The 10,372-nt window shown below is 48.2% G+C and overlaps 1 protein-coding gene across 1 annotated transcript in view; it reads left to right on the top strand.

Annotated features, from left to right (window-relative positions):
* The first annotated feature begins 475 nt into the window (after positions 1-475).
* The window catches only part of LOC142715646 (oocyte zinc finger protein XlCOF29-like), a 30,268-nt gene continuing 20,371 nt past the window's right edge, over positions 476-10,372 (top strand). Inside the window, exons 1-2 of the mRNA XM_075848669.1 lie at positions 476-844; positions 5,789-5,927. The gene's annotated coding sequence lies outside the window, so the exon portion shown is untranslated. The remainder of the gene's footprint in view (positions 845-5,788; positions 5,928-10,372) is intronic.

Below are 10,372 nucleotides of genomic sequence, written 5' to 3'. Positions count from 1 at the left end.
ACAGCGCTAATAATAAATAATAATAATCACCAACACTGTGGCAGACAAAACGCACCAAAACCGGACAGAAATGACCTCATGTAACCTTACTACTGCATCATGGGAAATCTCCTGACTGATAACAGAGAGAAAACTAAACAACAGCGGTGACCGGAAGTCACGTACACCCGACCAGCGCTGCTCTCTACATCATACACGGCAACAGCTGAAGGACCAGTAATGACGTCACCACCATGTGACCGGGACAAGAGAGGCGGAGCTTATAACTGGAGAGGAGGCATAGCCCCACCCCTCATGTGACGTAATCATGAACGCTTCTCAACATAGCACAGGAGACCGGAACACTCACAGAACTCCGCCCCACATGTCACGTGATCAGCTTCACAGGTCTTTCCTCCACCACTTTTCTCAAATGATAAGCTCCACCCGTCCCAGTCACGTGGTGGTGATGTCATCACAGGTCCTTTTACCACAACACATTATATTTTGCAGTGTTATGACCGATCACTCCTTCATCGATCATATGATGCTCAGGACCCCTCATGTCACTTGATCATCACACAGGTCCTTCATACATCGCTCACACTTCTAAACCCCCCCCCCCCCTGATGCCGCGGTCACGTGACCTTGATATCCCAGGTCCTTCCACCTCCGCCTCTCTTCACTAATAAGCTCCGCCTTTTCCTGTCACTTGGTGGTGACGTCATCACAGGTCCTTCAGCTGTTACGTGATGAGGTAAAGAGCAGCGCTGGTCGGGTGTTCTCTCTGTTGTCAATCATTGAGTGACCCCGCCCACTGGACTCCTTGCCGGGATTTAACCCCTCCAGTGCCGGCCTCTTTGGGGTAAGTGGTTATTTCTGGTCTTTGTAGTGGTCGGATGGTTTGTGGGACGAGTCGTGTTTTGTAATGACATAATATTCGGGACTTACAACTTATTCACTGACTTTTATACATTTCTTGTTAATGTCGTTCACCGTGCGGTTTAAGGGAATGTTCACACGTAGCGAATACGACCCACAACACGCAAGGAAATCACCCCGAATATTCACCCCAAATGGTGGACGTATAATCCTCCCGAATATCTACTACAGAAATACAACAAGGCCGATCCCCACCTCTCCCAGCGTTACCATAGCAACACGCCCCTGCTCTTCCGGCTGTGTCCAGGTGACCCCTATAATGACATGTGACCTCTCCGGCCTGTGATTGGCTGCAGGGGTCACATGACGCCTTCTTTTTTATATATGTGTAACCTGCAGCGTTGCTGTGAACACGCGGTGGAGCCGCAGAGGATTCTGGGAACAATGGCGGTTGTTGCGGAACTTGACTTTCCATTTCACTTAATGGGGAAATTCTGCAACAAATGCGCCGCGAATCCGCGGTATAAATGCGATATCCTGCGTGTCTATAATCCGCACCGCAGGTTAACCCCTTAATCACCAGGACGGGTTTAGTTGTTCCCTCAGATCTATTTCTTGTTTATTTTTCTGCCGGTCCCGCGGTGCGAGGATTAGATTCTGCGGGACGATACCAAATTTCTATGGTTTTTTTCATGATGTGCGATATTTACATAGAAATAACTTTTTTGTTAGAAAACAATGTTATTTAGTGTCGCCATATTCTCATAGTTGCCAACAGTCCCTGAATTTGCCGGGACTGTCCCAAATTTACAGAGACAGTCCCGGCAAATAACTGTCCCGGCCATTTTCAATTGTATTTGCATCCTCAGGACGCAGGTACTACTGAATACTGTGGCGGAGCAGGAAACTCTCCGCTCCCTGCTCTGCCATTCACTCCTCCGGGAGCGGAATACCCGGCCAGAGCGTCGGCAACCCTCTGACTGGGGATTCTACACTTAGCCTGGGCTCAGTCACTGACACATTAACGTTACTGAAGTGTTTAGACAGTGAATAGACATTCCTTCCAGCCAGGACGCCATGTCTATTCACAATCCCGACACTTCGGTAACGTTTCTGTGGTACTTACAGCAGAGCAAAGTGTAATCTCGCGAGATCTCGCTGTTAATGACCGGTTACAGGGAGATTACGCTTTGCTCTGCTGTAAACGTTACCGAAGTGTCGGGATTGTGAATAGACATCGCGTCCTGGCTGGAAGGAATGTCTATTCACTGTCTAAACACTTCAGTAACGTTAATGTGTCAGTATAAGACAGCAGATCGTGAACAACGCAGTGTCACTATGCACTGACTAAATGAATGGAGAGGAGTGCATGATGCTGATTGGTCAGTGATTGGTCAGCGTGATACACTCCTCTGTACAACGCCCACTTGCTCTAAAGTAAAAACACGCCCACTTGGGCATTAAGAAACTCATTAGCATAAATGTAAAATCGCTCCTAACGTGGTAAATATAGAACGTTTTTCTAAATATAAAGGCATTACTGTCACCGACATTACAGCGCCGATCCCCTTATGTAGGAAATGGGGCACTTCTGGCAATTAACCCTAAGCCCAGAAAATGGCAAAAAGGCATCTAGCAAGCGGACAGCGTGACCAAAAGACTCATGAGGGCTGCGCAGGAAAAGGACCTTCTCGTCAGCGTACAGGCCCACCACAGCAGACCCTCCCTCCCACTGCACACCAGTTACCATAGGGGTGGATCTCAATCTAATAGCTATAGCTTCAATGGCAATAGCAAATAAAAGCGGTGAGAGGGGACATCCCTGCCGCGTACCCCGGGCCAGAGGAGAAGAATCAGAGGGGATGCCATTGACCACCACAATAGCCATAAGGGATTTATAGAGAAGTTGGATCCATGAGATAAATGTAGGAGCAAAGCTGTGAAGGCCGGCCAGAAGGAAGGAGCACTCAACAGAGTCAAACGCCCTTCATAGTATCTAATGAAGCGACAGCCCAAGGCAAATGACGCATTCTACCCATCTGCATAAGTGTCTGTACACGTGTAATGTTTATAGATGTAGATTTACCGCGCATGAATTCAGTTTGGTCAGGGTGAATAATTGTGAGAACAAACTTGATTCAGTCGCTTTGCCAGGATCTTAGGTAGGATTTTATAGTCCACGTTAACTAGGGAAATTGGTCTATAAGAACCACAATCAACAGGGTCTTTATCCGGCTTCAGTAGCACAATGATAGAAGCATCATCAAATGTAGAGGGAAGTGAGTGGCTGAGTAAAGCCTGGTTAAGAGTATCTAACAACATGGGGCCCATATGTTTCCCGATACCTCCTATAAACCTTCAATAGGGAGCCCATCAGGACCTGGGGATTTATGGAGAGACATTTCCCGAATAGCCTCTTGAAGTTCCGCCATCATCATAGGGGAGTCAAGCAATGTAACCTGCGATGAAGAGAGAGTAGGAAAAGTCAGATCCCTCAGATAAACTACAACGTCTGCGATGGTATGATTAGAGGTGGAACTATATAAAATGGTATAGTCCTTTCTAAATCTGGTAGCAATGGCATCCCCCTCTGTTAATAGACCACCCTCATTATCCTGAATTGGAGGAGTTATTGTGTCTAATTAAGTGGGCCAATAACTGACTGGATTGATTCTCCATCTCAAAATAATATTGACGTGTAATAAAACAATTTGCGCTTAGTCTTAAGGTGAAGCACATGTTTATATAAACGAGTGAAATGTAACCAACTAGCCTTGTGTGCGGTCCGTGGGATCCGAAATATAACAGCAACTCTGCGGAGGCCACACATTCCCCCGCCTTCCTCTCAGAGTGAGCCGTGGACTTTATAATACAAGAAATTGTAGATCGCAAACAACCACGCAAGTACGCCTTAAAGGTATCCCACTTCAGGGTATGAGAAATAGGTGCATCATGTACTTGTAAACATTGTATAATTTGGTCTGGGATGCGATCAGAGGGTCCAATAAGTGTCAACCAGAAAGGATGCAACTTCCAAGTAGGTAACAATCGCTGTCCAGGAAATTCCGACCTGACCAGTATCGCACTGTGGTCCGAAATCCCCCTGGAAGAGAGTGATCTGGAGGACACATAAAGAGATAAGGCAGGAGAACCAAAATCATAATCAATCCTGGAGAGAGCCTGTCTCCCAGGAGAATGACAAGTGTATTCCAGAACCTGTGGGTGACAATGTCTTCATAGATCAATCCTGGAGAGAGCCTGTCTCCCGGGAGAATGACAAGTGTATTCCAGAACCTGTGGGTGACAATGTCTTCATAGATCAATCCTGGAGGGAACCTGTCTCCCAGGAGAATGACAAGTGTATTCCAGAACCTGTGGGTGACAATGTCTTCATAGATCAATCCTGGAGAGAGCCTGTCTCCCAGGAGAATGACAAGTGTATTCCAGAACCTGTGGGTGACAATGTCTTCATAGATCAATCCTGGAGAGAGCCTGTCTCCCAGGAGAATGACAAGTGTATTCCAGAACCTGTGGGTGACAATGTCTTCATAGATCAATCCTGGAGAGAGCCTGTCTCCCAGGAGAATGACAAGTGTATTCCAGAACCTGTGGGTGACAATGTCTTCATAGATCAATCCTGGAGAGAGCCTGTCTCCCAGGAGAATGACAAGTGTATTCCAGAACCTGTGGGTGACAATGTCTTCATAGATCAATCCTGGAGAGAGTCTGTCTCCCAGGAGAATGACAAGTGTATTCCAGAACCTGTGGGTGACAATGTCTTCATAGATCAATCCTGGAGAGAGCCTGTCTCCCGGGAGAATGACAAGTGTATTCCAGAACCTGTGGGTGACAATGTCTTCATAGATCAATCCTGGAGAGAGCCTGTCTCCCGGGAGAATGACAAGTGTATTCCAGAACCTGTGGGTGACAATGTCTTCATAGATCAATCCTGGAGAGAGTCTGTCTCCCAGGAGAATGACAAGTGTATTCCAGAACCTGTGGGTGACAATGTCTTCATAGACCAATCCTGGAGAGAGCCTGTCTCCCAGGAGAATGACAAGTGTATTCCAGAACCTGTGGGTGACAATGTCTTCATAGACCAATCCTGGAGAGAGCCTGTCTCCCAGGAGAATGACAAGTGTATTCCAGAACCCGTGGGTGACAATGTCTTCATAGATCAATCCTGGAGAGAGCCTGTCTCCCAGGAGAATGACAAGTGTATTCCAGAACCTGTGGGTGACAATGTCTTCATAGATCAATCCTGGAGAGAGCCTGTCTCCCAGGAGAATGACAAGTGTATTCCAGAACCTGTGGGTGACAATGTCTTCATAGATCAATCCTGGAGAGAGCCTGTCTCCCAGGAGAATGACAAGTGTATTCCAGAACCTGTGGGTGACAATGTCTTCATAGATCAATCCTGGAGAGAGCCTGTCTCCCAGGAGAATGACAAGTGTATTCCAGAACCTGTGGGTGACAATGTCTTCATAGATCAATCCTGGAGAGAGCCTGTCTCCCAGGAGAATGACAAGTGTATTCCAGAACCTGTGGGTGACAATGTCTTCATAGATCAATCCTGGAGAGAGTCTGTCTCCCAGGAGAATGACAAGTGTATTCCAGAACCTGTGGGTGACAATGTCTTCATAGATCAATCCTGGAGAGAGCCTGTCTCCCAGGAGAATGACAAGTGTATTCCAGAACCTGTGGGTGACAATGTCTTCATAGATCAATCCAGGCCAAACCTTCTATCAGCTGACACAAAGGAGTAGTGGGTGTTAAATTATGGGCGGGATCTTGTGAGAAACGGTCTATAGCCGGAGACATTACCTAATTTGATGTACAAAAGCAATAGCTGCCTGAAGGACGGAGGTGTTAGCCTGTGGTGGATTATATATACACAGAATAACATATGGCTTCGTGTCTATTTCAGCATAAACGAAACCTCCAGCTGGGTCTCTTCGCGTCTGTATTGGATTCCATCGTACAGTGCGATGTATCAGCAGGGAAACCCCTCTAGAATAAAAAGTGTGAAAGGAGTGGCACGCCCATTGTATCCAAGGTTTCCTAAGGTAACTAGATCTTTCACTAATGAGGTGAGTCTCCTGTAAACAGATTAGGTGGGGACGGGATCGCCTAATATGAGGGAACACCGAGGCCCGTCATCAAGGATCAATTGCCAGTCCTGGGCAGTACAGCAGCATACAATGGATGAGCAGAAAAAGGTATGGACAGAGTTATCAGAGTCGGTGGCATAGACATACACATGAACAACAATCAAACATAACAAAGTAACCGAGGAAAAGAACCCAGAAATGTCCCCACCAAGAACCATAGGTAGGGCAGACATTTGGGGTAGAAAAATTAGAATGGGGAATACTCGACTACGTCTTGGTCAGGCATACATCCTGGCATCAGTAAGCATATAAGAAAAATGTTCTGGGTCTTTTTGTTTGTTTTTTACCAGTGAATCAGATGAGAACAATATATAGAAAGGAGAGAGATCCCCCTCTGGATCAACTGACCTGAATAGCCAATGGTAGATATAGCGACATAAGGTACGGTATAACATCATAAAATATACAACATATCACCCAGTAACGTTCATCATGTGAAGAATGTCAGGCTGATCAACGGAGCATTCTCGAAGGGCCCACAGGTGAATGCTGAAGAGTCACTCAAGCCACCGGAGGATGCATCTGGAGCCACTCTCTCGCCGGGCTATGCAAGAAGACCACTTTGTCATCATAGGCAATTCGGAGACGAGCAGGGTATGCCATTGAGTATGGAATGTTTCACTCCTTAAACTTTCTTTTGAGCTCCATAAAGGTGGCGCGCTGCTTCTGGAGGTCTGCACAAAAGTCAGGAAATATGGAAATAGTGGAATTGTTGAATTTGAATGGAGCTTTCAACCTGGACTGACGCAAAGACGTGTCTCGATCTCTGTAATTTAGAATCCCAACCAGGAATAGCCGAGGGGCTGCACCTTGAGGCGGCGGCTTAGCCGGAACACGATGTGCCCTCTCAACCACAAAGCAAGTGGAAAAGGCTGGCGCCTCTAAGTTACTCTTGAGCCATTGTTCAATAAACGGTTCAGGAGTTTTGCCCTCAGATTTTTCCGGTAAGCCAATTATACGTAAATTATTACGACGCAGTCTATTTTCAATGTCATCAGTTTTGGATTGACAAGCATCCGCCTTCCGTGTAGTAGCAGCCAGGGTAGTAGCAAGAGGACCAATCCTGTCCTCTACTTGAGAAAGTCGCCCCTCCATCTCTCCCATACAGCCTTTCAGGTTCTGCATGTTGTGACGGAGCAAACTGACATCAAGGTTTATCTCATCAATCTGGCCTGTTAAAGAAGTTTTGCAAGCATCAATGGCCGATAGAAGTTGCAATGAAACCTGACGTAACGTAGGTTTAGTCTCCGTGTCGGAATCCATGCCGCCACTCGGTCGGGCATCGTCCTCTTTATTTTTGAGGTGAGTAGATCTCGTTTTACGTGGAGAGGAATTATCTTCGTCCTGATCAGTACGAGCAAAATCTTTTAGCTTATCCACTGCAGACTGAGGTTTAGATTTACGCATGGTGCACAGTATAGCTGAAATAGGTAGGTCTCACCCCACCAATAGTGTAGCAGGAAAAGTAAGGCAGCAGATACAGTCTCCTTTTAACAGAGTATGGCACACTGGTATGAAGTTATATATGGTAAGTAAGCTCTATAGACAAAGGACCGGGTAGGCAGGCAGTCCCAGAATGTATAGTGAGCAGGTGAGCCAAATCAGTGACATAGATGTATAACAGGCATATATGCAAAATGGCTCCGTTAGGCCGCAACTCACCACCCAGATACTGGTAACAATGGAATCTCAGGGTCTCCCCTGAGAGAAATAAAAACTGTCGTCCCCAACTGAGCCTGAGGTCTGTACCTTCACCGGCTGTCAGGGGAGACAGATAAAGAATGTTTCACCATGCGTGCCTTGCAGACACAGACAGGCCGCCATTAACCACCAGCCGCCACGAGGAACAGAAGCCCATGCAACCAGGACCACGGAGTCTGACAGAGAGGACCAAAAGACACCTGGGAGAAGCAAGAGATGTCGGGCATAAACAGTGTACCTCCGATGCAAGTGAATGCAAGTCCTTCGTTGTCTCCTAGGCTGGGTTAATATCAAGTGGAAGTGCGTCGAGTGCAGGCTGCAGCAGAACACCAGGCCGTCGTGCACTGTTTCCGTCCGCAGGGCCGACGAAGTCACCGAAGAATGTCCCTGGGTAGCCTGCGAGGGGGAGAGGTATGCCCAGAGTTTGTCTGGTCCCAGTAAAAAGATTTACCAGCCAGGATGACAGGATAATCAGCAGGAGAAGTTACGGTCCCCGGGAGCTCAGCTCAGATACGACTATCCATGCTGCTTGCTGGCCACGCCCCAAAAATAATAATAATATTTAATAATATAATATATTATTACCCCTTTAAGGACACAGTATTTTGTCCTCTAATTGTGCCCACACAGTGTTTTGCCCCCTAAGTGCCATACACAGTAGATTTCCCCCTGTAGTGCCCTTACACAGAATAATGTCTGCTTAGTGGCCTTCACACAGTATAATGCCCCCCTCCCCTCGCTGGCACACACACAGCCCCCCTTGTAGATAGTGCCCCCTGTAGATTGTGCCATACAGCCTCCCTGTAGACTGTGCCATAATCCGCCACCCCTCCTTGTTGACAGTGTCATACAGCCCACCACCTCCCCCTTGTAGACAGTGCTGTTCATTCCCCCACCTCCCCCTTGTAGATCGTGACATACAACCCCCCACCTCCCCCATGTAGACAGTGCTATAGAGAGCCGCAACTCCCCCTTGTAGATCATGCCATATAGCCCCCCACCTCCCCCATGTAGACAGTGCCATACAGCCCCTCACCTCCCCCTTGTAGACAGTGCCATACAGCCCCCCACCTCCCGATGTAGACAGTGCCATACTCCCCCCAACCCCCCACCTGCTCCTTGTAGACAGTTCCCCAAACACAAAAAAATTGTACTCCTCTAGGCCCCGTTCCCAAGAGGAACTGAGCTGCTCCGCGACGGGATCCTTGCGTAGGCCGGCGTGATCCTGTAGCCTAGTGCAGAGTTTCCCAACCTTTTCGGACTCGAGGCACCACTGGAGAAATAAAATTTCCTCAGGGCACCCCTACCAAAAATTGTTTCGAGAAAGACAGAAAACAGCTAAAAACAAGCACTACACTGAGAATATGTTCACACAGCGTTTTTTGTAAGGCAGAAAATATCTTCCTCAAAATTCCTTCAGGAATTTTATAATGCCCCCCTCCCCTCGCTGGCACACACACAGCCCCCCTTGTAGATAGTGCCCCCTGTAGATTGTGCCATACAGCCCCTCACCTCCCCCTTGTAGACAGTGCCATACAGCCCCCCACCTCCCAATGTAGACAGTGCCATACTCCCCCCAAAATTCCTTCAGGAATTTTAACGCAGATTTTAAATTGACAGCGTTGTTTGACTTTTTTTTTAAGCCGTTGAAGCTAACGGAAAAGACGTAGGCAAAGAAAGCTCCAAACGAACGCCACAGGTATTTTCTGCCTCCTATTAACTTTAATTGGAGGTCAGAGGTGAAAACCACTTGAAGACCATCAGCCTGCCACTCTCACTTAAATGACCATCAGCCCACCACTCACAGATTCCCCTGTAGATAGTGCCACACAGCCCCATTGTAGATGATAGAACCCCCCCCCCCCTTCCTGTACATAGCGCTACTGTAGCTCCCTGAAAGAGCGGAATCCCCCTGTGGCTGGAGATTCCGCTCCTGGACGGAGCGCTTGATGACTCTGTCTATTTATGGACAGTGACGTCAAGGGCCTCTACTGAAGTGGAATCCCCGGTCACTGCATCGGCAACGCTGTGGACGGGGATTACGCTTCAGGAGTTGCCCCTGATGTCACTGTCCATATATGGACAGTTACATCAAGCGCTTCATCCAGGAGCGGAATCCCCAGCCACACAGTGGCGCTAGCAGATAGCAGAGCTGGGAGATACCTTCCTGCTTTGCTATAGTATTTAATAGTACCTGTGTACTGATCACGCAGACACTATTGAATGTGGCGTTGCTACAGCTGTAGCAGCTGCTAGTGGTGCCGCCGGCCATGGGGGGCCGATCCCGACTGGCAGCATGGGCGTCCTCATTCCCGGTGTCGCCGCTATGGCTGCTATGGGCGGAAAGGCGGATGCTGAGTCACCGGGCGCGGGCGCTTCTGAAACAAGCAGGGGAAAGGTAGCCAGTGCAGCGCCCCCTTCCACCTGCTAGAGTGATGCACCCAGTGCAATGGCACACCGTTCTGGCCGGCCCTTTGTGGCACTATGTACAAGGGGTGTGTGGCGCTTTCTACAAGGGGATGTTTGTGGCGCTATCTACAAGGGGGGTATGTGGCGTTATCTACAAGGGGATGTGTGTGGCATTATCCACAAGGTGATGTGTGTGGCTCTCCCTACAAGGGGGCTGTGTGTGGCGCAAT

This window comes from Rhinoderma darwinii, unplaced genomic scaffold (genome assembly GCF_050947455.1).
Source record: "Rhinoderma darwinii isolate aRhiDar2 unplaced genomic scaffold, aRhiDar2.hap1 Scaffold_4447, whole genome shotgun sequence".
NCBI classification, from domain to species: domain Eukaryota; kingdom Metazoa; phylum Chordata; class Amphibia; order Anura; family Rhinodermatidae; genus Rhinoderma; species Rhinoderma darwinii.
This window is presented reverse-complemented; position numbering and strand designations above follow the sequence as displayed.